Raw genomic sequence first — 25,714 nt, 5'->3', positions numbered from 1 at the left:
AAAATGGACTAATTGAAGCCATAAAGGAGGACATTCTAATAAAGTTAGGTTGCACTATGAAATAATAATAGCATGTGTGCAGTTAGGAATAGCCAGAGGAAGTGGAATCAAATGTCAGGCTAATCTGCTTGCTGGGAAAGCTGGGCTGTAACTAATGTAAGTACCACAATAGGAGTTGGAAGAGCTGGCTCTTCTTGTGAGAAGTGGAAAGTTATGAGGCAAGTATGCCAGGGAACTCTCTAAAGGAAATCCAAGGGAAAGGTGTCTAGACAATATTAAGGACTAGCTGGACAACACTGTCGTCTGCTGGTGACACATCTGACTATCTGTAAAGTTAGCAACTCAAAACGGTTACCATAGATACTCCTGGAATGGCACAGTGAGGTTTTTTAGTAAAGCTTTCTTTCCAATGTATTAAAATGCTTGGAGGAGATCTTTATGATTTTATTTTTAATTCTTGACTACTAACCCATCCATATGGAAAGCCCTAGGTTTAAGAAAACGAGCCCCAGAACAGTATTTTACCTGACCTAGATTTTGACCTCATTTTCCTTTTCGGTCTTTGATCAACACATTTCAGAGATACTATAAAGTTTGAGATTTGGATTTTGATCTTCAGCATTTCTTTCTGTTAGCAGAATTTGAGGTAGGGTCAGGGAACAGGAGGGTTGCTTTAAAGAAGAATTTCCAGAAAGATATTCAAATAAATGAACAGTGTTGGTGATCCATTAACTTGAAGTCACTGGTTTCCTGGTATTGAAATTTCCATTCATAATTCAGTGACTGTAGCTTGTAGTATTTAACAATTCCCTGCAGCTTAAACAATGTAATCCAGCCTCTCTTTCCACAGACTTGAGGCCCCTACTTCAGATGGAGGTTTAATGAGTGGTATAGAATGTAACTGAAGCTCGTATTTACAAATAAGAACAGAGAGGATGGTGATGTACTAAACAAAAAAGAGAAGAGTTTAACAGGATGCTTTTTTGATTGACATTAAGCAAAGACCAACCCAAACTCGCTTAACCAATATGGAGTTGTGGTGTTTGATTTCACATTCAGAAAGTTGTTTGTGAGCTTCAAACTTGGTCTGTGCAGGGCTTACTGAATCTCCAGTGTATTATGTTTGTACTCCTGGTACAAAAAGAGTGACTATTGCACCAAATCCATGCCCTGTGTCATCCACAGAGCAAGAGTCCCTGTTTTAGAATCCTCAGGTAATTCCAATTGTCTTTTTTTTAAAAAAAATCTTGGTTGGAGGTTGTTTTCTTTCTCTTTTTCCTTTCATTAATTTTATTGGTACAGTTTAGGTATACAATATGTTGACATTCATTATTGAGTGTTTGTACCTTTCCGTAATATACCTTGGTTCTTATTATTTTCCTATTCCCCTGCCCTCCAGTTATCTTGACTAAAGTCATATACTTTATCTTTGAATAAGTCCTGTGGTCAGAGTAACCAAGGGAATACATCTGCATCACCCCAGTGCCTGTGCCTCCTGGCATTTTCCTGGGAAGAGAGGCATGGGCTAAATGGCAGAGAGATCACCATGACATCCAAGAATAAATGTGCGAGGAAAGAGGACAAAGTGTGACAACAGAGAGGCTAATTTTATTCTGCAGTGCATCTGTGTAATACTATGTAAGTCGGTTTTCTCCTCCCGGGGACAAAATACCTGACACCCACAACTTAAAGAAGGAGTGGGAGGCTTATTTGGCTCACAGTTAGCCGTGGGCTCAGTCCATAGTCAGTTGGCTTCAAGGCAGAAGCAGCAACCAGGGAGGGAGATACGCTCTGCAAAGCCATGCTCAGGACTCACCCAGAACAGCACAGGTACCTCCACACTCTTCAATGAGCCAGTCCCCAGGAATAGAGCCCCGTATTCCAGTCACCCTTGAAAGCCCAACCTCTGTTCACGTGAGCCTTTTGGGGGACATTATATGTCTAAACCATAAAAAATGCCATAATAAAATCAGTGTCACTGAAATAAATAAAGTAGTTGTATCAAATAAGACAGTTTTAGTGCCGTCACCTATAAACTTGACATTCATGTATACATTGCTTTATTTTTCTTACTCTCATTTATTTCACCTCTAAGATTTGAATAATTAATATGCAGCAGGGTTTTTTGATGATTATTAAAAGAAGACAATATATCTAAAGTTCTTTTATAGAATATGGCATAGGGCTGGGGATGTAGCTCAGTGGTTCTGCAACCTGCCTCGCAAGTACAAGGACCCAAGTTCAATTCCTGGTACCAAAAAGAAGAATATGGCACAAATTAAACATGAAACAAAGGGAATTGGTAGTCAAAAATTATAATTTATTGCTATTATTTTAGTACTTTTATGTACTGCTAAATTGGTAGTTACTATACTTTAGAGTTGCTTTGATAATCATAAGAGTGTCTTGAAAGGATTTTAAATAAGTGGGTAGGAATAATTTTAGAATTAATAATAAAATATTTTATTTTAATGTTATATAACATATAATCAGCATCTATCCAGTATAATTTATTATTAATTTTTTATTTCATATAATTCTAAGGTGCTAATTTGAAGAACCGTGCTCCCTTAAATATTTAAATTTGATAATTGTAGCTTATAAGGTTTGTCTTATTAGTACACGGCTCTATACCATGGTCATTGCAAAAGACCAGTAAATAAACAGTGTTTTCCTAATGATTATGATTCACTATTATTAATCGTTAATAGTTATTAATAAAAGGTTAATTCTTATGTGTATTCATTGGTTTACTGTGCTGTTTAGTCTCCCTCTTTTGGCATCTAGCACCCAATGCATGCAATGATCTCACCTTTGAGAGAGCAATATACATGTGGCTGCAGTTGGATTCACGAATGATCAGATTCGTTGTAATGCCTTGTTTGGTTCTGCTTTCACTTGTATACTAAATGAGTTATCTTCATCAATCTTATTCTTATAAACCACTCTTATAAACTCATGAATCTAGGCAATGAGGCCAGACAAAAGCTATACATTACAGTGGCGTTTAACATATTTGTGTTTCAAATGGTCTTGTCGGGCAACACTTAGAGCCATAATTTATTTCCCACACTATACTCTTCTACACTCACATCTACAATTCCGCACTCATATTTGTACTTTTTGATTATTCTTCTCCAGTATTTTTTACCTAATTTCTTTGGCAATCCTGTTTTGTCTTATTGCTCTCTTTACTTAGAAGCCTTTATCATAATCAATGATTAATATCATGTGATTTTTTCATCTAATATGCCTATGTCTTTTTTCATGATTTATCTGGGTTCTTGTCTAACTTCCAATTACTATAATATATCCTGAAATATTTGAACCTTTGTGAAAGTCTCAAAAACACATCGCAATGATTTGACCAAGTAAATAAATGCTTAGAATCTCAGAATTCTTAAAAATATTTTATCTGCTCAATTAAATTTCAAAGAGGAGATCTGATTGTGCTTTTAGATAATATTATAGTTTCTAGCTTATTTTAAAGATTAAGAAAATGTTAGGAAACACACAATTCTTTTGAAATACCACTCTATCATCCTTACACATTGGCATTTATTAACTTTAATAAAAAATGACCATATGCTTGAACATTCATCAGCTGGCATCTTCACGTGATAATCACCCCTACCAAACCCTCAGTAGACACCCATACAAGCACACCTGTTTCCCTTATAGTTGTGGATGAAATGAAAAGTGATTGGCGTTTTTGATTCATGATCAAGAGCCCTGGTATTTTGTGGGATTTGATTACCAATTAAAGACGATTTAGAGGCTTTTTGACACTGGGGAGTAACAAATTATGTTATCAAAAAGCTTAAAATTCTTTACATAGAGTGTGTTTTAGAGTGAGGTACACCTGAGAAGACATCAAAGTTCAATTCTATAATGAAACGGTTGAAAGAAGGAAAACAGCACAACACAGAAAGAAAACTGAGAAGCCAAGCTGGGGCTGACGCAATGCTGGCTCCGGAAAGCATCAGGGGTTTCCCCGAAGGCAGCACTAGGCCCAACCACAGTTATTTACAACGGGAAGAAAGGGAATAGTAGAAAAGACACTGCCGAATCAGGGCCACCAAGCTCGTTTATTTAGCAGGACTAGTTTTTTTTTTTTTTTTTTTTCCATAAAGAAAGAAAAAGCATCTGTGAAAATCTTCATAGACTCTACTTTGAATGTGGGAGCATTTGAGGAAAGGTACCTTCATCCTCCACTTTTATTTCAGGAAAGACAGAGCAGCATAGTAAGGAAAGAATAAAAAAAAAATTAAATAAAAATAATCAAAAGATTAAAATACAAGTATCTTTATAGAGCATATTATAATTACATTTTATATAACATAATTTCATATGCTTGAAGCTGGAGCTGGGTCCTTTAATGAGTTTAGACGCATTTATGAACGTTTCATACTTGGAGAATATCTGACAAGTGATCATAGTGGCTGCCAGTGGGCATTTAGCCTTAGGCCCCTTACTACACTACTGGGCCCTGGAGCCATGAATCCTGACTGACAAGTTTGACCTGTTCAGTACCATTTTAGAGAATCTAATGTGCCTTGTGGTTATTCACTGGCATGGGTTGCTATCAGATGGCCAATTAATTAACATTAAGGAGAAGTTTGGTCTCCAAGGAGTTAGCAATAAGTAATAAACAGCGGGCTTGTGTAAACAGCATGTTCTTTGTCCCAGTTGCCAATGAGTGGATCAGAAAGATCACCGGAGAGTCCAACGTGACATGGCAGGTTCCACCCCTCAGAATCTCAGTTTCTTCTTCAGTCAGATGAGGAGGTTGAAGCAGATAATCCTTAAAATGCCTTTCTACTCCATGTTATTCATTGGTAGCACAAATACGTATACACATACACATTGTAAGAAATAGATACATTGTATATTTAGAGAGTCCGCCAAAAAATATATATACATTTCAACAGCTTGCTGTTACAATAAATGTCTGGAAACTGATGACCACCTCTTTGATCTCCTCTGGCAATTGTAGAGGCCAACGTAGCTTGTACTGATCTGGTGATGTCTCAATAAATTTACTATGAAAATATTTATACAAGTTTTTCTTTTCCTGATGTATATATTCTTTGCAGGCTCAGTATATATGCTTATTAAATATAAATATCTCTTTCTTTTTATATTCTTATATATATGTTTCTTATAACATATGCTATATATATTTTGGGGGAGCCACACTTTCTTATTTCATAAATTATTCTTATAGGAATTTTACTTTTGATTTTTATTCTTCCCAGAACATTGAGGATTTTCCACCAAATTTTCCTCCATCCTATTTCTGAACTCACTGCCTATATAATGTTTGCATTTATTTTTGTATTCACTTTTTTTGTGTGTTTATTTCCCATTAGAAAAGAATTTCTAAGAGGCCACAACAGCAGCTGTGAAGGTCTAACACTTTTGTGCAGGACTTGACATTTATAGGTGCATAATTAATATTTGTTGAATAAATAAATGAAATAATTTATTACTTGCAATGTTCTAGAAAGATCTCTGTGTGTGTGTGTGTGTGTGTGTATGTGTGTGTGTGTGTGTGTATGTGTACTGGGGATTGAATTCGGAATCTTGTGCTTTCCAGGCAGGTGCAGTACCACTGAACTAAATCTCTGACCCCAGAAAGATCTTATATTAAGGATAATCTAATGTCCTTCCGAAATTTTATGTCTGAGTACATTAAATTTTGATATCATTTTTAACTAATGAAGGAAATACATATTGACAATAAATGTAAGAAAATTAAACTGTTCTGTATAATTTATTAGCTTGGATATTTAAATATAAGAAAAATGAAAAATAATAATGAAAAAATCTTATGAAACATAAACCTAAGGCAAAGTAACAAAATGGTTTTCAAAAAAGAGAACAAAAAGCATCCACAAGAAAATTCTAAAATTAAAATCAAATTTGTTGGGCCAGGGTTTTAGTTCATTGGTGCTGCTGCCTGCCTCGCAAGGTCCTGACTTTGATCCCCGGTAAAAAACAAAACAAAAACTTAAATCAGAATAGTAGATCTGGCATATAATAAACAGGAACTTATTTTTAGTTAAGAATACAGATATATGTACTCAAATATATACATATTTATACATAGATATATGTAATAGAACAGGCACAAGGTTATTATGTCTATAAAATTTGAAATAGTGAGAAACCTCAGTCTTAACCTTACTTTCCAGTTTTGGCTGTTACTTTCTGTTGTTCTTTTCCTTTATATCAACTTTACTGACATATTCTTAGGGCAAAATGCATAGGTCTCAAATCTACTGTTTGAGGTACTTTGACAAATACGTACATTTAACACTCACCCAGTTAAGGTTGGAGTATTTCCACATCCAGAGAGTGCACTTATGACCACTGCCATTCAACCTTGATCGAACTTCTCTCACTAAAAATTTGTTTTCTTTGCTCTTAGACTTTATTTAAATGAAATAATATAGTGTAACTTTTTTCAGTCTGGGTCCTTTCAGAAAACACAAAACTTTTGAGATTCATTGATGTCATATGTATCTGTAGTTCATCCCTTGATATGTGTTGATTTACCCCGGTCTGCTTCTTCTTTCACTTGCTGATCAACATTTGAACTTCTTCCAGGTCTTGAGTACTATGAGTAATTTTTATATGAACATGTAAATACAAGCCTTTTTCTGTAGATGGATCCTTTCATCTCTTCTGGGTTAAATATCCAGACGGGGGGAAATTACTAGATCACATGACAAGTGTAAGTTTAACACTAGAAGACCCGGCCAAACAACATTGCAAAGTGGTTGCCTTGTCTCACATTCTAAGCTGGAGAATATGAGAAGCTGAGAATACAAGAATGGGCTCTTCTACATTCTTGCCAACACTCTTAAAATTGCTACAGTAAATGTGAAGTGGTATCTCACTGGAGTTTTATTTTTGTTTCTCTGGTGTGAATGATTTTGGTGATGGCCGCAGATGCTTATTCATTTACGAGTTGTATCAAAAGATTTAAATTGTTTGCCCCTTAAAACAACCTGATTGGTGCTTCATTTTCTTAAGAAGAAAAGTAATATTTCTGGTCTAGATCTGTCTATGGTAGTCAGAGTGGCCACCAAATATCTCCGTGGCCTGATTCTTGATTCTGTATGCATGTTACATTACAAAGCCAAAGACATTTTGCAGATATAAGGAAGTCTGGGGACTTTTAAAGCAGAGGGGTTATCTTGAGTTATCTGGGTGGACCCAATCTAGTTACATAAACCCTTAAATGAAGAGAACTTTCTCTGGTTGAAAGCAGAAGAGCAGTAAAGGTCAGAAAGATGTGAAGCATGAGAAAGATTCAATATACCATCACTAAAGTTACAGGTAGAGGGGACAAAGCGACAAAGGATATAGGAGCTGAGAGAAGCTCCTGGCTGACAGCCAATTTGGAAATGAGGACTTCATCCTGATAGCCTCACCTGAATGAGCTAGGAAACGGATTCTCCTCTTGAGTTTCCTGCTAAGGGCCCAAGATTGCTGCTACCTTGACTTTGGTTGGGAGAGACAGAGAGCAGGACTAATGTAGCCCACACATGGACTTCTAGTCCGTCAGGCTGTGAGATAACACATATGTACTGCTTTAAGTCACTAAACTTCTGGCAATTTTTTAGAATATAATAGAAAACTAGTCAAAGTCCTTTGTCAAGTACATACATTGTGAATATTTTCTCCCAGTCATTGGCTCAACTTTTTCCTTTTCTTAATGACATCTTTCAATAAGTGTGAAGTCCAATCTACCATTTTTTTCTTTCAACATTAACACTTTCTAGTTTGTTTTTGGGAACCTATCTCTAATCTGAGGTCCTCTCTTCAATGAGATTTGGGAATTTTTCAAAGTTGTTAAGTGTCATCAGGCAGCTCACAGAATTTTCAAGAAAAAGCAAAATGTATCAGATCCCTGATTAGCTTGGGTCCCTAAGTATCACACCCACATTTAAGGGCCATATTTTCTCTATACACAAAATTATTATTTCTTATTTCATTAAATGTATTTTCATCCATTTTTCGGTAATGATTTTCTTTCTTTTCTTATAACTTTATAATATATTCTTTCAGTTCTACCAGAAAGAAAACTGTCTTAAATATACATTTTTTTCTCAATTTCTATTTATTGAATCTGACCATGTGGCACAGCAGTCTCCTGTGAATATGATCTATCTTTAATCTTCATATAATTCTGCAAGTTAGGAATACTGACACCATTTTTAAAAATAATGTTGCAGCTTTGCATTTAAGGGAAAACATAAACATCCTACAAATCTATTGTTTGGGATTTAAACACTGATCTTAATTATGATTTTAGTCTCTATCGATAGACATATTCAGAATGGAACTTCACCAGTTTTTACTCTTTAAATAATATGATGATGATTTTTTAAACTTTTGAATTTTGAGATCTTTGTTTCAGTGTTTACACACAAAAGCTATAGGAAAAGATTCATGAAGAGAAGAATATTAGCATGGTTTTAAAGTGTGTATTTCTTAGATAAGGAGAAAAATAATAAGCAGGCAGTGCAGAAAACAATTTTACTGTGACACACTGATCAAAAACATATCATAATTATGAGGCAAAAGGATACTGTTTACCACCAAATGTGAAAGGTAATCTTTCTCAGAGAAAGATTAGATGCAATATTACAGCTGGGCAAGCATAACCTGAATCTAAATATGAGGGAAAATATCAGGTCTCTTCTTGTTCCAAATGAATTTTTGTACTGTTTTCTCAAGGTCCATGAAGTATGCTGCTGGAATTTCAATTGGGAATTCCTTGAATCTGTATAGCAGTTTTGGAAGTATGGCCATTTTCACTATCTTGATTCCTCCTACCAAGGAGCAAGGGATGTCTTTCCGTTTTTTGATATCCTCTTCTATCTCTTTTTTCAGAGTGTTGTAGTTTTCAGAGTGTCTTTGATTTCTTTTGTTAGCTTGATTCCTAGGTAGCTGAAATTTGGAAGCAGCCAAATTGCCCATCAAACGGAGAATGGATAAAGAAAATGTGTTTTTTTTAATAAAATGGAGTACTACTTAGCCATACAAAATGAGAAATTAGAGACATTTATAGCTAAATGGATGCATATTGAGGCCATATTCTTAAGTGAAATAAATAGGACACTCATGTAAATACCAAATAGTTTCTCTAGTGTGAGAAACTGAAAGTGTAAATAAGGACTAAAAGGTATAATAGATAATGTGAAATAGGAAGAAAGGGAGCAAAGGGGAAGGGGAAATAAGAGGGGTAGGGGAAAGGAAAGAGGGGAATGGAATTAATATGGGAAAATTAAAAACAATGCAAACAAATTCTTTGTAGATAGGGAGGGGTTGAAGAGAGGGCAGGGGGATGGGGAAAAATAAGAACTAAGATTGATTATGTAAAGGTACAGATTTTCAACAACAAAAGTTATTATATTGTATACCTTAAATGTACCAGTAAAATGAATTAAAAATGATAAAAAACAGATGAAAAAGGACAATGTTCTTTAAAAATTTCAGTGTCCTAAAAGACAAAGAAAAACTGAGTTCTGATCTAGATTAAAGCAAACTAAGACTTTCAATCATCTTGCATTGGCTTGTGAGAGCCAATTGTGCACATGCCTTCCCAACTGCCTGTTCTGTTGTATTTTGAAATGAGTTGTAATGGGAGAGTTTACGGTCACCAAAACAACAAATGCTACAGACAGGTAACACCACAACCCCGGGTTTTTAAACATGTACCGGCCACCACTGGAGACCTGCTGAGAACCGTGTGTAATCCGAGGCTGGATCCTGAGCTGGAGACAAATAGGCTTTACTGGCACAAGTGGCTCAACACAATTTAGATGGCAGAAAAGGAAGAAGGATTGATTTGCAGAAGCTGATAACGGACTGCGGTTATATAAGAATATTTTTAACTTTAGTAGACATACTAAAGTGTTTCAGAGTAATAGGTCACAATGTATGCAACTTATACTCATATTTTAGGGAAAATTCATGTGTACATAAAAGAGCAAATGATAAACAAATGAGACAAAATGGTTCAATACTTAATCAAGGTAGAGATCCTATGAATAGGTTTTTTTTTTTTTTAAGTTACGCCACAAAGCTTGGCTTTGTCTTACAAATTTTCGACAAGCTTAAATTTATTTTTATATCAGATTTTAAAAATATCCCTAAAAGGTGAAAGAAAAGCCTTAGAGTAATACGTTTTAAAATCAAAAGGTCTGCTTTTGTGTTTTCTATCTTGATGTTTCTTTTTCAAGGCTGAAGATATCATATTCCTGAGCCACACACTGAAGTACAGAAGGAACTTTGACACCTGAAATTTTTGCCTTCTTTGGTAAATTCCATAGTTTCCCAGATTTAGAAGTGCATGAGATAGGTGCCTTGGTTGGTGTGGCTTTTGTATATCTCTACCACCTGGATCATGGATCGCTCAATATTATTCCATCTGTGTTGGTTAAGTACTGGTACATGAAACTCAACCCTCTGTAATTCAGTCTCTTGAGATCTTTATAAAGAAGCTGCAAGGGAAATGCATGGATAATTACTGTTTATGCTCAAGGACCAAATTTACCCCTTCCACTGAGTTTGAAGGAGATGGTAATGAGCGTCTTTTGCGGCCCTGCCACTTAGCAGAAGACGGCACTTTCAAGCCCAATTCTGCTTTAATTCCTTCTCACTGAATAGGATTTGAACAAGGTTATCAGGAACATTTTATATTTGTTATTTTTTTTGTAAAAGTATTGTGTGCCAATGTTTTAAAAAAAAACCAAACTGCTTAGAGAGGATCAAGATAAGAAATAGCAATTGTGTTCACTCGCTGAACACTTAACCTCATAGCTATTAACTATTTCATATATGCTTCTGGGATAGAAAGCATACAAAAGTGCCCATATACATTTGCTTTAAAAGATATAAATAATTCCTTATTTTACACAGTAACTTACATTTTTCTATAATAATAGATCTTACCTCAGCCCCAATAATAAATTTAGGACGTCTTTCTACTACGTGAGCCCTATAAAGTTGCTGTTTTGGCAATTTGATCTAATTATCTCGGGACACAGATGTGGTTCATTCTCTGGGTCATGCTGTAAAGGATTCTTACAGAAATATATAGAAATCTATCTGGCCAGTTCCGCATTGTTGTACATTAAGTTTGCTTAGAATTTTATGTTACTGTATGCAATAATAAACACTCATACATATTCCTCAGATAGTTTTGTGACATTATTTGTATGTTAAATTCTTAGTAGGAAAATCTCTAAATTGAAGAGAATATACGTTTTTAAACATATCTTTACCGATTACCTTCCAAAATTTCTACACAGTTCCCCATTGATTTAGGGTGCTGCCTCAGCACTGTTGCAATTGGGGGATTTTAATTTTTGCCCACCCTTAAGGTGGCAGATTTTATTTTTACTTCTTTATTTTGATGGACATTTTAAACATAGGGGGTTTTCAGCATCTTCTTATAGGTTTATTTGCTCTTCTGTATTTATTCCTCTGCAAAATTTGTCTTTTTAAGTTTTTAAAAGATCATCGATATATTTCCATTGATTTGTGGGCAGGCTGTGTAAAAGTTTAAGAAGTATTTTCTTTGGCATATGTTTTAAAGCAGTGAATGAGAGTGGAGAGTTAACATGGAAAAAGTGATTTCTAGATTATCACAGCCTGGATATAGGAGGTTTTTTTCTTTTCTACAATTAGATTTTGTTCATTTTTTCATTGCTATCATATTTAATATGTTTTTTTATTTAAGACTTTTATATTCTCTATATGACTTAGAATGACCTTTCCTACTTGCAAACTGCTAAAACTTCACCCCTATTTTGTTTTTAATAATTCTAGGTTTTCTTTGTTTGCTTTCAAAGAAGCACACATATCCTTACTTTTCCAGGAAAGTTCTGACTATAAATATTTCACCTTATTCTCAGACTATGCCACCTGAATTTGATTTCAAAAATAGCATAACTTCAATAAGTCTAGTTAGTATAGTATAGTTATATCGTGGTCTGCATTAATTAGACTTCACTCAAAATTATTTGTACCTATTTCCCCAATTCCTTCCTGTTTCCTGCCTCCAAAGCAACTTTCCAATCAGTTAATTTTCTAGAATGTAACACTCCAGAATCCTCCTTGTCAATGATCAGTTTGGATTCTGATTCACAGAAATATGTTCTGAAAGCTGGGTTTCCCCTAGACATTCCAGACTTGCAAAAATGAGACCTTGCTCACTCTGGAAGCTGGCCATAAAAGTGACTTGAAATTACAGGTTTGGGAAGCGGGTAGATCCTTTTCCTAATTTAGGATTCCATTTGAAGAACAGTCCAGGTACTTGCTCCACACAAGCAAAAACAAAAAACAAAACAAAAAAATCCCTCCAGGTAACAAGATCATTCTTGGGAGAAGAAAAAGTTAAGGCAACCAAGTAGGGGGTTTGGGTTGTTGTTTTTGTGAGTTTTCTGTTTGTTTGGTGGCTCGCTTTTTCCAGGAGTTCATTGGCCCTAGGCAGGCCAGCTTTCATTTAAGGAAAGGTTCGTGGGCGTCATGTGGCTGGTGCTCCACATGCCTCTGCACTATGTCTATGACTAGCAAAAACAACCTTGTGGGATACTAATTCAGTCTTTGGTTCCTTTTTCATATCAAATACTGCCAACTTGGCCTTAAATGTGTGCCAGATGGGAGATGGTTTTATGATGTGATACTGTTAGGAAGTCTGGGATGAGTATGGTTGGATGTGAGTTGACTTCTGCAGTTGGAGGGGTTCCTGTCATGGATCGCTACAGCACAGGCTTGGGTGCTGGACAGTTTTGCTGGCACCTTGGGGAGCAGTGCCTGGTGGTGCATATTCATGAATCCTCAGCCTCTGCTGCACTTTCTCTGGCTCGTCCTCTCTTCTGCCACAGCTGGGTCTCTGAGTACTGTGAGGACTTGCAGTGCTTCTGGCTGAGGGGGATGCTGCACCAACTGTCACAAAAAGCCGGTGACCTCCTCACCCACACGGTGAAAGCACTGCTGCCCATCCGAGTAAGAACAATGACAATCACATTGTGTGAGAATAGTGCATAATCATCCCTCATGGGCTCAAACATCTGAGCTCAAACTAGTGACAAAAATACAGGGAGAAGCCCAAGCAGACTTAAGAAGTAAGAAATTTAAGGAGAAAAAGGATATTTGAACTGAAATCTGACTGTTTGGAGATTGAAATATATGGGTACTTTTCTCACTGCTATACTCATACTATTTAAGACATTGTTTAAGCATTTATTTGAAGTGTACACTTTATACCCTCATGCATTATGTACTTTTCTTTATATTGCCTGCAATCATTTGAAACAATGGTTATACTTTTGTGCTTTGTTAAAAAATAATTTTATACTTAGACATTGAATCAATGTTATGAATCAATGCATTCTGAACATTTTAAAATCTTAAAACCCAAGGATAACCTATTTGTAGGTCATATCTGTCACTGCGAAGACCTGAATATTTTATTTCTGAAAGCTGTTTGCTTATTCTACAATTACTCCTGGTGAATTAAGTTACACCAGAATATTTAGTAATGCTGATAATCATGATTATGGCTATAAGAGTTTTTTAGAAGAGTTTGGTAATATGTTGGGTGTTATTTCTTAAAAAAAGTATTTACTAAATGTGGAGCAATGAAAGAGGTTTCTATGCTAAATCAAAATGATGTGCCAAAGACCAATTTGTTTTCCAGATATGGCAGGCAGTAACTCCCACTTCCTGTAACAGGGTCAAAACGTTCAGCTAATAGCCTATCTTTTCCCACACTTCTCTGACTCCCAAAGATTTATAACTTTATTGTTCAAAAATTTGGTAAGTGGTATAAAGAGAGCATATACTTGTAAACTTGGAGTAGAGGCAAAGGTGATGACCCATTGTTTTCGCTTTCCTCTCCATATTTGGGAACACCTCCTAGGGAAGAGCTGCCTGCTAAAAGTTCTCCAAGGATGGAAATGTTCTATATCTGCACTAATGTGGGAGCCACTGACAATGTGTGGCTACTGGAGTCCCCTGAATTAGTTGATGCCACCAAAGAACTGCATTTTAAATTTTATTTTAATTAATTTAAATTTAAATAGTCACATGCTGGTAGCTGATCATTGGACAGTGCTGTTCTAGACTAGAGCTTAAATAATTTTCTCTATAAAGACTAACTTGGGAAAAAAATGTCACCAATGGGCACTTCCTAAGTGACAACATAGATCTAAAAAAGAATAAACAAAACTGAGTATTTTTTTTTAATTTTCCAGAATTTAACTTATGCAGGATTTCCTTGGGCCTTACTTTCTCCTAATAGATTTAAAGAAAAGTCATTGATTATATAAAAATGGTGTTTCCATACTACTTTCTAAAATTTTCAAACAAAATGCTCAATGTGATCAATAAGTCTATCATTTAGATCTTTTGGGTTTCTTTATTCTCTGAAATGCATTTATGTTTATCTGGTGGATGTAAATATGGAGACCTCTTGCATTTGCCGTACAATCTCTCATTATAAATTTCATGTGGCAAGATTTGCATAGGAAGCATTTTCTTTCTATGATTTAGTGCTTTGTCTTCCAAATCATATCTCAGAAAAACATTCTGCAATTGGTTTTGCTTCACAGCTCTAAGCAAAGCAGAGTGTTTTCGTGTGACCCATGATGACTGATATCATCCCAACTACGTATCATGCAAAGTAAAATTTATATTTCCAAATAGTAATGGCTAAGTATGGAGACTATCAGCCACTAAGATGCAATATATTAATGAAGAAACAGGATAAAAGGGGACACTGAGGCATAGAGATAAGAAATATCAAACTCATTTGAGCAAGGAGATATGCGGTAGGCATAGTGAGATTTCTTGCATACTGATTTCATTCCCAAAGTATAGGATGTATTTTGAGAAGAGTGAAAAAGGACATTGAGACCTATGGAGCAATTTCCTGAGGTGTCTTGGACTTTGTGAAGGTGTAGCTGGTGGGGAACAACAAAAGGCTTTAGGCAGATGATTCATAGATCTGATTTGCATTTCAAATAACTTGTACTGGAAGTTGGGCATGTGATGGGTTTGTGAAGAGAAGAACAGTTGGGGCTGCTGTGGTCACTTCAGATGATGAAGTTAACAAATTTGGAGGTGCATCCTGAAAAGGAGGGAAGTGAACTGGAAACTCTTGTGGGTCAAAGTCAGCAGGACCTGGAGTTGTGAGGTATAATGGGAATGGTGGGGAGCGCCAAGCAGGCCTCAGTGTTCTTGATTGGGTCACAGAGCAGACATTGATGCCAATAACTGCGAAAGAGAAGCTTAAGAATAATCAGCACTGTGCCAGTTCAGCCCTGGATAGCAGGGACTGACTAGAATCATGAATAAGTAAAAGAAGTCAAAGTAAAAGAATACGCAGAAGGAAGGCGAGGACAAGAAGGAGGAGAAGTAGTGCAGTGGCATGGAAAGGAAAGAGGTAGTTTCCAGAATGTCACTGTGGGAACACACTGTCCTGCATGTATTTTTTCCACATGATGAACACCTACTTGTGGGTCTCTACACCACCCCTCCATGCAGAACTCCCACTCTTCCTTCAAAACTCAGCTTATGGGCAGATGTTCCTGCTTCAACGCCCCACCCAGCTGGGACCCAGCAGATGCTTCTCCATTTGACTCTGTTGCTCTAGTTTCAACCTCTGTCACTGCTCACTGTACCTACATGCCTACTTCCCTAACTGCGCTGGACTGTTTTGTACCAACGACTTTACAGTTCTGTGTCTCTCGATACCCACTCCTTTTGGGAGTGTCCTCTTGTACTGGCTTTACTGTGTGTCATATTTCTATGTGTTGTATTTTGGCCAATGGAAGAGTAGCAAGGTTGAGTTCAGCAGAGCCTTGAAAGTGCTTGAGACTTGATTTTCTTAGACTCCTGTTACTACAGGCAGACTTGTCTAGGCTAACCTGTTGGAGGGAGGAAGATGCTTGGCACAGAACCAAATTATCCTAAAGTCAGCTTCTAGCTTACACAAATAGCTGCATTCGTGAGCACTGTTTTGGAGTAGTTTTCTTCACTCTAGAGCGGTTACAATCAGATATCATGTCTTATACACCTTTTCAGCTCTAGCACAGGAGTCCAGTACTCATACAGCCAGTGTGCCACAAATACAACTTAAACAGAAATGCACAGAAGAGATGCAGTGAAATTCCACTCATAAAGGTTGAACGGAAAAGCACAGGAGAGATGGAATGAATCTATGGCAAATCATTTCTTTCCTCTCCTCTCTTTCGATCAAATACCATGACCATGCCTCAACTTTCCCTTTAACTCTTACTCTGAGATCCTGGCAGCTGGGACTGCAGGGGTGATGGTGGGAATTCCAGCATGCGCAGTGTGGTTTGAAATCCACAGACCAGGCCGCATGGCTTCCTCCTTGGCCGGCTGCCCCGCGCGCGGTGAGCAGAGCAGCCACGCCAAAGTGGCAGCCGCAGTGTGGGAGCCCAGCTTGGCTGCCATAAATTACCCAGGGGCAGGAAGGAGCAGCAAGAGTTAGCGGTTTCAACTACCTAGTAGTTCATTTTTGTTCTTGTTTTTCAGTTAGCAATCTGTAAAATTTATTGCAGAATTAAGCTCTCTGCTCCAGAGTCAATAATATTCCTGGTGCCAGGTGGGGTAATAATTCACAGGAAGGGCAGAAGTTGGAGGGAACGAGACTGATTTAGGAAGTAGACTTCCAAGCCCTATTTGCTGCTGCCTGCTCCCTGCTGCTAGAGGTCAGGTAAGTAGAGGGCTAAGGTTACAGCCTCATAATATCCTTGGAGGGCTAGAATTTCTATTGGGTTTGAAATTTAAAACAAAAACTATTTCTTTTGCATGATGGATTCCTTGTATCCTTCCCACCTCTGTTTCCATTTTAGCATAAAAATAGAAACATTCAATTTCATATCTTGTTTCTGGCATTCCAAGGAAGAGGTCCTGCAGAAAAACTTGGCTTTTTGCAAGATTCCTGTAGTGCTTTCTAATATCCTAACATCAGTCTCTCTGAAATGGGAGCCCTTGAGATCCCCCTAATCCAAGTTCTTCATTTACACATGCAAATTCCCAGTCTCAGTGCAGTTGAGGAACACTGAGGACCTGTCCAGAGATACTGACTTGAGTCTAAAGCCTTGATCTGAAGCTGAGGGCACTAGCCAATTTCTTCACTCCACTTTCTGCCACTGAAATGACTTCAATTTATCACTTGGATCTTTATCAATTACATATTATACTTTTAAAAAGTAAGCCTCCCTATCTCCTATTGAGAGTCTTAAATTTTGTGTCTGGCTTCCTAAAAGGACCATAAAGTTATTATTTTTTTCCAGCTGCAAGGGATAAGGCATCACCAATTTACTTGTGTTTAATGATCTGTACAAATCAATTCCTTGAAGTATGATGATTGAAATGCTGTGTTAACATGGCTATTCCCATGATCTCCTTCTTGAAATGCCTATAAAATCATCACAGCAGTCTGGATTTCAAGTTCGTTAAGCATTTGGGAATTATACTCTACAGGCAAAACATGTATAGATTTCTTATTTAACATCACCATCTATTCTTTTAGAAAATATACGTGGAATTTCATTTCTTATTTAAAATATACTTTTCCTTCTTTATTGGTTTTGAAGCTTTTGCCACCAGTTTGGGACTGGCTATAAAGTTCAGATTAGAAGGAACTGCTTTGATGTTTTCAAAGTCAAGAAAGAATTTTACACCTCCCTGAGTAGCCCTTGACTGCAGGTAAAGAATGCACTTCTCTGGAGAAAGGTACCCATTACAACTAATTGTTCACAATCTGATTGATGCATCAGAACACTTAGAGTTCCTAATTGAATTTGCTATTGTCTTCATAACATGAAAATGTAGTTTAGTTGAAAACTGTGGATTAGGGGAGCCGGCTGCTTTCTGTATCTGACCACAAGGCTAAGGTCAATAGGATAATCTACAGGAGGCTGTGTAAATCCTCTTGCCACAGAATTCCTGCCCTCTTCCCTTGCGAATCTTGGGTGGCTCAGAGAAGCCAGTTCCCTGACATCTGGGAAAGAATGCAGTCCTACCTCTTCAGAGCTGATGCTCTTCCCCAGCTATTTGTGTGGGGTGGAGGCCTCGGGGGTGATGGTTAGAAATTAGAGCACTGTGAAGCTTTCTTTGTAATCTGACCTGAGACTAGGCCAGAGGAGCCTGGCTTTTGGCTTCACCAAGACCTTGAAACTTGGCCCAAATTGATTAAAACTCAAGAGTCTGTGAGTCTTTTCAGCTGTACTAATTGTGTTAAATTGCGGATGGAAACCACGAGAAACCGGCTCTTTGAAAGTCTCCAGCTTGGTTGAATTTTGCATCTAAGATAATTAAACATCTGTTCCTTCCTGAGATTTGTGTCAAAACTCAAGAAAACGAAGACCTGAAAAGTAAATTAAATAGGTACAGTCAAGTCACCAATAAAATGGATACACAGTTTAGAAATTTTTTTTTTGATCTAGTAAAAGTTGAGCATCATTTTTTGAATCCTTCTTCAGTGTTCAAATTATAGGTGAAAGAAAAAAAAATCAGAAAAATCACTGACTACATATATCAAGTCGTCTCAAAGTAAGGACTGGCTATACTCAAACTTTTAATTCTGTTCTCTTTGTATGTCTAAGTAAGCACTCAATGATCTTCCACTGGTAACAGACTTGAATGAAAGGCTAGCACACACTTATCCAAATGTTATTTGAAGTTTCGTACTCAACTGTCTTTCTCAGCTCTCAGACATGGGCACCCTTCATTTATCCATCTACTGAGCACTCTCAGTGTTCAATTTCAAAGGGTCAACCTTTCAGAATCCAAGTCATATAATCAGAAGCACAAAGAAAAGTGGCAGCACTAATTGAGCTATAAATGTCTGAAGTTTTTCTTTCTTTATAGCTGATAGTACTCCATTTTATAAAAAAAAATACTACATAGTTATCCAATCACCAGTTGATAGGCATTTGGGCTGTTTCTAAGATTTAACTATTACAAACTGTGCCACTATAAACATGAATGCATAAAAGTGCATATATATGTTTATAGTGGTGCATGCGCGCACACACACACACACACATATATACCTGTGGTTTGATGCTTTTAATTCTGTTGGGAAGATACCAGCAGGGGAATAGCTGGGTCAAATGGAACCTCTAATCCTATTTTTTTGTGGAAAAAATGGATGCACCTTGAGGACATACTCTTAAGTGAAATAAATAATACACATCTGTGTAAATATGAATTGTCTCTCTGGTATGAGAAACTGAAAGTATAAATGAGAACCAAAATATATAATAGATATTGTGAAATAGGAAGTAAATGTTCAAAGGGGAAGGGAAACTAAGGGGATGAAATAAGGGAAAGGAAAAAAATTGAAGAAAAGAAGGAAAAAAAAAAACCACCAAAGCTTTTTTATATAGGGAGGGATGGAAAGGTTTAAGGGAGGGCAGGGAAATGGAAAAATATAGGAACCAAGATATATCATGCACAGGTACAAATTCCCAAAGATGAATGTCATCATAAGGTGCACCTAAAATGTACCAATAAACTCAATAAAAAAATTTAACAGCTTTATTGAAATACAATTCCCATATCATACAATTCACCCATTTAATGTATATGATTAAACATATTTTGTATATTCACAGAGTTGTAAAAGCATATCCAAAATTAATTTTAGAAAAAAATGGTAGCACTTACTCAATAAGCCTTTGAATTGCACAGCACACTGTCTGCCACTGAGAGCAGACATATGGGCAGAATATAGCATTGTGGTGAGAGGGATGCACTTTGAAACTGGACTCCCTGAGCTCAAATTCTGTCTCTTCCACTTATGAGCTACTACTGTCTGTAGGCAAGTTGTTTTGACTGTTTGAGTTCTACTTTGCTCATCAATAAATTGGGATAAAAATTCCACTAAGTTTGAGGATAATATTACATAGAAAGCATGAATATATTTCTCTCATAGTCTCCTCTCATAGTATCGAAGAATCACAAACCTGTGAGCCCATGTGGTTGGTCATAAAGTAGACAATCTATCATGTTTGCAAGATTTACCTAATCAAATTGCTCCAATTGGAAATTTTCATTCACATGCCACCTTCCTTGTGCCATCCAGAATCTTTTCCTTATTGTTTAGGACTTTACTGCCCATGGAGTACACATCATGAGGCCCTCAAAAATCACTTTGGAGATTTTAGTTTGGGATTTCTGTTACCCTTTTGACTTCACTCAAGCTTTTATAAACTTTCTTTATCATCATCACAAAGGAGAAGGAAGGCTGACTTAACTGATGGAACAGTTTTAGTTAGAGAACAAGTGACCATCATCTGGTTTTAGAAGACTCTCCTATCACCCAGTTGGTCAGCCTTCACACACTCCTTAAAATAGGAGAATACTATTAATCTAGAATCCTTCTCACTGGGGAAAGGTTTTAAAGATTCACTTGAAAACTTGTTCGAAGTCTGATGGATCTCAGTGTGATGAGATTTCCTGGGTTAGGGACTCTTTTGAGGTTGTGCTATAAATCAGTATGTATGCAGCTTTCCTTGGCCCTCTATGATCCTGATGGGGACTGAGACCTTCATTAAGACAAAAAGGAATGAAAAGGAAAAGAAGGGAAGAAAGCACAGAAAAAATAAAGTGAGGAAAAAAAATGGGCGGAGGGGACAGAACAGGGAAGAAAAACTGAGCCCTAAGAGCCTTCTACCTACCCAGGTTCTAGTCCACAGTATTTCCCCAAGACAGATAAATTTTGATTAAGGTGCCTCTGGCAGGCATTAAGTGCCTGGGTTTCCATATCCTGTGATTGTTATTTCATACATTGCAAGGTGAGTAGATGATTTCCTAGCCCTTCATTTCCAGATGCAAGCCTTTAACTTTGACCTAAATCATTGTTTTCCTTCTTGTAGGGATCCCTGCTCCATTTCTTGTCTAGAGTTTGGAGTTTTTCCTCTGTAAATCCAAGTATAATTGTTTTTGTCCTTGTTTCAATAACCTCTGGTAATCTTATTAATTTATTGGGTGTAAACTTAAAAAATTATTGAAGTAGATGCCGAAAGAATACAAAATAAGAGCCCATTAATCCTTATTTGTGATACTTTTTACAGCGAGGTATGACATAGCCAGTTTTACTAATAATGCCTCCAGAAAGACCATTTATAGGCATGGAAAAAGAAAAAAATGAGATGTAAATTGAAAGAGCTTCTCCGTTCCCCACCTTACTGGGGTCCAAACTCAGACTTTCACCCTGAGCTACATCACCAGTCCTTTTTATCATTTTTTTTTGTATTAGTACATGTTTGTAGCACACAGCGTTTCCATTTTTTATGTGAAGTTGGAACACACGCACAACACATTTTAATTCCTTTTTTCATTTTCTTTCTCTCTCCTCCCTTCACTTTTACCCATCTCTTGATCCCCTTCCAATTTGAGAAAGAACCATCTCCCCGCTTCCTATCTTTTACTTTGCTCTTCATTTATATTTTGGTTTACCCTGCAATATTTAAGGTTGTGTGTCTGATTTATTTCGCTTACTATTATGATCTTTTAGTGCTTCCATTTTTCTACAAATGACTCATGTTTATCTTTCATTGTGGTAGAGTAGTGCCTTTTTAAATTTTGAATTTGAAGACAGGGTCACTAAGTTGCCCAGGCTGGACTCAAACTTGTGATCCGCCTGTCTCAACCTCCTAGCGTTGTGAGGTTACGGGTCTGCATTGCCACACCTGCCTGTGAGTATTTTAGAAGAGTTTGTATGTCTTCTCCCAATAGATGTCCTTTCCAAAATTCCTTGGTCTGTCTCATCTGCCCTTGCCCCAGAGGTCTTCCTTTCCCAAAAGTCAGAGAGAAATTTCCAGAGGCCATTGACTTGTCTGCCACTTGGAGAAATGGCAGGTTATTGGAGAATATACCTTTCTACAGCTTTAGTCTTGATTTCCCACAAACTACCCCAAAATAATTTAAGTGAGGAACACATTTGCAGAAAGGTCTCTCTACCTTATTACTTGTCACTGGGTGGCAGTTATCATTAAAATCAAGGCAGTGTATACAAAGAAGAGAAAAGCCAGTAATAATTATCCAGGATAGCATAAACTGTGTTTATCGTATATAAATTAGACTGAATTAGTGAGGAATCACTGTTTAATTATGAAACACTTATTCCTTAGTTGAGTCTTTAAAAGAAAAGAAAAAAAAATCAAAAGAAGGATTACTTTGTTGTTATAGTATTTAGAAGCTATGCTGTGTAATTTGTGTCTTTTAAGTTACTATAGTTTCTCTGCTAGATAAGTGTCACCCCATTTCACAGATGAGAAATTTTGCCTCTAAGAAAAAGAGAACTTTGTAAATAGATATAATAACACTTCACATTGGATGAAAGTATTGAATAATTAGAAGTTATTAAAAAGACCTGATACAAAATGAGTAAATGAACAGATGAAGGAGTGGGTGAACGAGTGAATGATTGAATAAAATACAAAGAGCCTAGCACACCTTACTCAGGAGATAAGTAAGGAATACCTTGTACATATGATCTTTTTCGTTCACAGAAATCTGCCAATTTGAACATTTTTAGAGCTGATTTACATTTTATGTATCTATTTTACTTTTATAACATCATAAAATGATATCAAGTCCCAGCAGGTAAGAAAGCTCGGACCATTGCTGTGGGTAAGTTCTCTAAATGGCAAAACATATACTTCCTCAGTCGTGTATTTGAATAGCTAAAAACAGTTCTTATACTTTCATTTGGTTCTCTCTCTCCTACTAGAGTATTTTAAGGAAACAGATCTGGCCTTTGATCCCCTTGCTGAGAAGAGTAGTTGGAACAGGCTCCCTCAGGGAGGAGTTGAGGCCTGTCACAGACAGGCTCTGAGCATTTCACTGTATTCTCCTGAGGCTCTGTTTTCCCCTATGAAAATGAGTACTAATAGTTATTGTACTGTGCATGGATATTAGGAGAATCAATGCAGTGCCACTATATCTCAAAACAACTCAAGATATGAAACCTGAACAATACAAGATGCTGCTGTCAGTCCTGCAGCCCCCAGAGATCTTGCCTGCAAGTTGGGCTTCCTGTGAGGCCCTCATCTTTTATTTTATTATATTTTATTGCATTTTATTTTTTCAGAGCTGAGGACTGAACCCAGTGCCTTTGTAGCAAACTATATTCGCAGCCCTTTCTAGTTTTTATTTTGATACTAGGTCTTGGTAATTCTCTTGAGTTTCCCGGGCTGGGCTTGAAATTGGGGTGCTCCTACCTTCATCTTTAGAGTACTGGGATTCTAGGCATTTGCCATCATGCCTGGAAAAGACTTAATCTTTGAAAAGATATCCTTCAGGGATACACTGCCTTCGAATTGGTTCATAGGAGCCATTTGGGTTGAGTGGATTTCTTTTGTCTGTGTTCAGTGAGGCATTATCTGGTTGGCAAGATGCCGTACACACTGTGTGATGGAAAGACTCTAAGATGGCCCTGATTGTGCCCTTTCTTGATGCTCATGTCCAAATACAGTTCTCTTTGCTAGAGTGGGAGGTGACTGTGATCTGCTCCCAACCAATAGAACATGGCAAAGGTGATGGTGTGTCATATTAGATCGGATGATGTTCCATCTCGATGGCAGGCTCCTTTGCTGGGCTTGATGGAGTAAACTTTTGCAGTATTGGAGAAATCACATGTAAAGGAATGGAGGTGGGCAGCTTCGCTAGGAGCCAGCAAAATAACACCTCCAGATGGCCCACAGCTGAATTCTGCCATTCACCACATGTATGCTTTAAAGCAGATCCTTCTGCAGTGGGGCCTCAGATGGGGAGGTAGCCCCCTCCACCACCTCGATTGCAACCTTGCAGAAGTCCTAAGAATTTCTAACCAACTGAAATTCAGATAGTAAACAGGTTGCTTTAAATTGCTGAGTTTGTGAGAATGTGATTATATAGTGATGGATGACAAATACACTAGGTAATAATGATAGCAATCGTGTTCTTTCTCTCTCCCTCCCTCCTTCTTTCCTTCCCTCCTTCCTTCCTTCCTTTCTTTCGTCCTTCTTTCCTCCTTCCTTCCTTCCTTCCTTCCTTCCTTCCTTCCTTCCTTCCTTTTCTTTCTCTCTCTCTTTCTCTTTCTTTCTTTCTTTATTTCTTGTACCAGGGATTAAACTGAGGACCTTGTGCTTGCCAGTTGCCAGGCAGGCATGGTACCACTGAGCTAAATCCCCAGCCCTCATATACTTTCTAAGATCGATATTTCTTAGTTATTTCATAGAAGTAGGCATTTTATAAACTGAGTCAATTATTTATTCATCTCAAATTGAAGGCATGAGATCAATTCACTCTCTTAGTAAGATAATGCATGTAAAGTTCTTGGCATACTGGTGTTCGTTGGTAGATTCTAGTTTCTTTCCTTTCTTTCAGAATTGAATTGAATTGAATTGAAATGATACATTCTTGATAGGCAAATGGCAGGGGAAGGGTCTTTATTAATGGAATTGATAAAAGCAAACTCTAGTAGTGGATGGCATTGCTGTCCATTCGTTGTGATTAGGTTAATTGAATTATCTAGCCATTGATTGAATCAGTTTTGTCTAGGAAAGCCAAGTCTTTATTGATGAAAGAGAAAAATGAGTGGGGCTTATATAACTGAAGGTCTTTTAGACTTCTGCAAGGGATAAAGGGTGCCATGTTAACGACCCTAATACGAGTTCTGTTCAGATAGAATAATCTTGTTAATTCAGTAAGTCTTATGGAAGACCTATATATGTCTGGTACTTGCTGTCCTGCTAAATGTTTAATGTTTCTTCTGAGTAAAAAAGTATTAATCAGAAATAACAGATTTAAATTTTCAGGGGTAGGTTTTCGTTAGGCTAGTGCTTCACTAGATGATATTTTAAAGTCAGCATTGTTGAGATATTAATCTAGAAGAGCATGTTATTCAGCAAAGGGAACAAACTAGTGATATACGAAATTGTCTAGATGAATCTTAACATTTTATGTTGAATGAAAGCAGCTAGATGAAGGAGTACATTTATATGATCCCATTTATATGAAATTCTACAAAAATTTATAATAGTGATTATTTGAGAATTAGAATAGAGAAAGAGATGGATTTGATGCAGTTCTGGGAGGTGATGGATTGTGGTGATGATTAAACGTATGTATAGATATGTTAAAATTCACCAAATTATACATTTTATGCATGTAGTGTATTATATATCAACAATATCCTAACAAATTTATAAAAATGTTTATCACTAAGAGGATATACATCCTAAAGTTTATGAAATTAACTGTGATATGTGATATTTATAATCTATATCATTTTTATAACGGAAATACAACTTTTTCCCCTAAGGCGTTGAACCTATGCTAGGCAAGCACTGTGTCACTATACCCTGTCCACAACAATATCTTTCTGACTGCAGCCACTAAATGAGCAGAGCATTTGCTGTGAAGAGAAAATGGAAAGTAATGAAAGATCCTGAGTGCTGTCACTAGGGAACAGAAGTTGCTCCTGGGCATTTAAAAACTTCATTTTAGGAAGTGAAATTGTTTGCTCTCAGAATTTGGCCAGTAACAATGTAGAAACAGGCCGGGTTTGGTGCACACCTGTAATCCCAGGACTTGGGAGGCTGAGGCAGGAGGATCTCTGTGAGACCAGCCTGGGCTACATAGTGAGTTCCCTCAGTCTCAA

The sequence above is a fragment of the Fukomys damarensis genome, unplaced genomic scaffold, assembly GCF_012274545.1.
Source record: "Fukomys damarensis isolate Sample0158 unplaced genomic scaffold, DMR_v1.0_HiC HiC_scaffold_7, whole genome shotgun sequence".
Classification (NCBI taxonomy): Eukaryota; Metazoa; Chordata; class Mammalia; order Rodentia; family Bathyergidae; genus Fukomys; species Fukomys damarensis.
The sequence above is the reverse complement of the archived record's forward strand: the minus strand, read 5'-3'. Positions refer to the sequence as shown.